The 4,116-nt window shown below is 37.0% G+C and overlaps 1 non-coding gene across 1 annotated transcript; it reads right to left on the bottom strand.

The window, feature by feature from the left end:
* Nucleotides 1-3,807: 3,807 nt before the first annotated feature.
* LOC141669874 (small nucleolar RNA R71) lies at nt 3,808-3,914 on the bottom strand. Its single transcript, XR_012554121.1, has one exon. It is a non-coding gene; the product is annotated as a small nucleolar RNA R71 (small nucleolar RNA).
* Nucleotides 3,915-4,116: the final 202 nt, after the last annotated feature.

The following is a 4,116-nucleotide window of genomic DNA, read 5'->3' as shown; positions in this document are numbered from 1 at the left end:
TTGAGCCAGCTCTCTCCTTGAACTCAGTGAGCAGGATAGAGTCTCTAGTCATATGCCTTGAGCATCCACTATCTAGATACCATAGACTCTTTCTATTTCCCTGCACACATCAAAATCAAATCAAGTTCATTTTGGTTCCAAGTTTCCTTGGATCCTGCCTTTTTAGCCTTTTCTTAGATTTCTTAGGCTTTTCACCATCAGACTTAGGTGATTGAGGATCAACCTTAGTCCTAGGGAATTGAATGTGAATCCCATGATCAATTTTAGAATTATCATGCATATATTAATTAGCATGAAATGGAATAGAATGTGCAAACATGTTATTCCATTAAGGCATGCTAAATGGCATTTGAGGCATATTAAATGCAGCAAAATAAGAATTTTGTGCAAATGGCATCTTAGCAAATTGTGCATTTAAATTCTGTGCAGGCATGCTAGGCATGACATTCATTGGTAATGTGGGCATGTTGGGAAAAGAGGGAGGTGCAAACATGGGTGTAGGCATGATATATTTAAAATTGATAGATAAATGATTAACACTACCACACTTCACACAAGCCTTTCTAGGTGCATATTTATCAGGTGTATAGTTATTATGTTTGTTAATTCCTACTTTTCCATTCCTGTTGTTTTTCTTTTTAGAATCTTCCTTAACCTCAATTTTCTCCAATCTGTCACTCAATTGCTTCATTGAACAATGCCCCACATTTACTCTCTTTGTATCCTTGACTCGACTTGATTCTCCTGTAACAAAGTTCTTAAAAACTAATCCATATTTCTTATTCAGCTTACTAGCTTGGCTTTGCTAATTGGCTTCTTTTCTATCGACGGATGTGTATCCTTGTCTTTCAACAGATATTCACTTTCAGCTTTCGACGGATAAACTTCATCATCCATCGACTCCACATCCGTTGATAAGCCATCAACCAATACAGGGTCCAGTTTCTTCTTGTCCTTTTTCCAGGCTTCTTCATAGATGACTCAATTCCTTGAACTTTGGTAATTTGGACACTTACATTCCTTGATGATTTCCAAGCTTTGATCACCTCTTGCTCACGTTCAAGCTGCTTTCTTAAAATTTCCTCTTTCTTCAAAGATTCAGTCAGTTCATCCTTTACAATCTTGCACTTTATTTTCAGTTTCTCAAACTCAATAAATTGAGTTTCTAACACAACATTTCTATCACTTAAAAATATATTACTATCTTTAGTTCTATTGTTTTTTAGTGAGTAATTTAAGTGTAACACACAAGTGATATAATTCTGTAGACATGTCATTTATGACAGTATTACACTCATCTTTAGAAAGGCGTGCTAGGTTTGTAGTGATGACCTGATTGCTTGAGGAACTGACTTCTGCTTCATCTGATTTGGCCATTAGGGATAGGTTGACATAGCTTGTTTCTTCATCTTCATCTTCCCCGTCAGCTGCCCAATCCTTTTCTTGAGTTAAGAAAGCCTTTTCCTTTTGTTTGAGCAAATCGAAGTATTTCTTTTTATAATCCACTGGCTTAAACCTCCTTTTCTCAGAATTAGGCTTTCTGCATTCATTGGAAAAATGACCACTCAAGCCATACTTGAAACATTTGAATTATGACTTGTCCCCCATTTTCTATTTGGCTTAGTTGCTCCAAAATTCTTTTGGAATTTGAGCTTAGCAAATCTTCTTGATAGGAAAGCTAGATGCTCATCTATGTCCTCCATTTCACCCTGACTAGGATAATCTTCATTTTCAGCCATTTGACCTTTTCCTTTTTCTTCAAAAACCTTGAGTTTGGTGCAGATTTGATAAGTGGATTTTATATCCACTTGGAACGCTTTATTACAAGCTTAAATTGGTTTTTTGGACTCAAGTTGTTGGTATTTTGATGTGTTTTTATGTTATTGCATTTCAGATATCAATTAAATGAAGAAAGGAGTTTTTAAAGGAAATATAATGAAAATTGATCAGATTTGGAAGCCAAGGCCATTTTCAAGTTGTAGAGAATCTCGTTATCTTCGCGTGGGCAGTTGAATCGCCTAATTCTGACGAGTAGAACTCAAGTTATGGCCAAAATAAGATTCATCAGAATTTTCCAGAAGCCGCCCACGCGGCAGTGTCAGAAGTGCATGTGACTGCATGCCGACACGCAGCCGCGTCAGACCCGCACATGACCGCATGCTGATGCGCGGCTGATTTCGCTAATTTCGCTGAAAAAGTCTTTTTTAGTGGAATTTGATAATTTTAAGGGTACAGGTCCACTAGATGCTTATATATACTTAAAAAAAGGGTTTTCATCATCCGGGAAGATTGGGAGATAAAGGAGAAGACCTAGAAGCACAAAACAACTCCGAAAAAGAAGATCTTGTTTTCTACTTGTGATTCTTTGAAAATAGTTATAACTTTGGATGCTCGTTTTCATTCTTGTTGAACCTAGACCTTTTTTATTCGTACTTTGATTATTATTCAGTTTATTAAGACCTTGTTTTATACCATGCTTTCATTGGAACCCATGATGACGATGAGTTCAATTATGGGCTAATCGTTATCATGGGATTCTAACGGATTTACTCATGGATTTCAATAATTAATTTATTTCGATATCTTGGTGTATTGTGATTGATTGATATCCTAGTATTGGTTGCGCTTATTCATCTTATGTGTATAGCTAACATATAAGATAACGTGTTAATCTCTATTGAAGCGACATTGAATATAGAGGTTTAGAACTTGCCATGCTAGCATAGGTTCATGTATTTGTTATGCATGATTCATAGGTAATTTTAACCATCTTACTTGCCCTATGTAATCACGATAGATAACTTGCGCATTAAACCATTATGTTTTCAATTCTTATAGACATATAAGGACTAAGCATAATTGGTGTCTATTCAACTTCTATCTCTTTTATGGATGCTTGGTAGTAGGGTATTTGTACAACGAAAGTTGGTATTTACTAGTTTCGTGTTATCTGATTAGTGTCATCACCATTACATGCTAAGGTTAAGAACAATAAGGCTATTGAATGAAGTATTTAATGAAGTTAGAATCCCATGTTTATCATATATAGTAATTCAACCTCAATTCTCTTAGTTAATGTTATTTAGTATAATCTCTTAGTTTAATAAAAACCCAATTTGTTATTTATCTTAGCATTGAGCAAAAACCATACATTGTTGCATAGGTGCATAAATTGATCTTAACCTAAACCAGTCTATGTGGGATTGAATCTGATTTATATCTTATACTACTTGCGAACGTGTATACTTGCGTGAATATTAGCGCGTGTTTTCGCCCTAACAAGTTTTTGGCGCCGCTGCCGGGGACTCGGTGTTAATTTTTAGTTTATGTTCTTGTCATCAGTGGTCGTTAAAGTTCACTGACTCAGACTCTTTTACTCTCACGGTTTATTTGTTTATGTTTTAGGTACTCAGTACAATGGGAGATCCAGCAGCACGAACGAAAGCCTTGATGGATTTTTCTCAACCCAAGATCAATGACATTCAATCTAGCATTGTCAGGCCAGCTATCACAACTAATACCTTTGAGATCAAGCCTGGCGTAATTCAATGGGTGCAGAATTCAATCCAGTTTGGGGGTTCTTCAACGGAAGATCCCAATATGCACATTAGGGATTTCATTGAGATCTGTGACACCTTCAAGTTCAATGGTGTTTCTGAAGATGTTGTGAAGCTGAGATTGTTCCCATTCTCTCTGAGGGACAAGGCTAAGAGCTGGTTACACTCTCTACCAGCTGGTTTGATTACTACTTGGGAAGATCTTTCTCAGAAGTTTCTTACTAAATTCTTCCCTATGGCGAAGACAACTGCACTCAGGAATGCTATTACTCAATTTGCGCAGCAAACGGGAGAATCATTATGTGAAGCTTGGGAGCGCTACAAGGAGATGCTTAGGAAGTGTCCTCATCATGGAATGCCTGATTGGATGATCATCAATTATTTTTACAATGGGTTGGGAGCACAGTCCAGACCCATGCTCGATGCAGCATCAGGCGGAGCATCATGGGCAAAAAGCTATGAGGAAGCTTATGATCTAATTGAACTGATGGCTGCTAATGAATATCAGTATCTAACCCAGAGATGTCCACAGGGCAAGGTAGCAGTTGTTCTTGAAGTG

The sequence above is a fragment of the Apium graveolens genome, chromosome 6, assembly GCF_009905375.1.
Source record: "Apium graveolens cultivar Ventura chromosome 6, ASM990537v1, whole genome shotgun sequence".
Classification (NCBI taxonomy): Eukaryota; Viridiplantae; Streptophyta; class Magnoliopsida; order Apiales; family Apiaceae; genus Apium; species Apium graveolens.
This window is presented reverse-complemented; position numbering and strand designations above follow the sequence as displayed.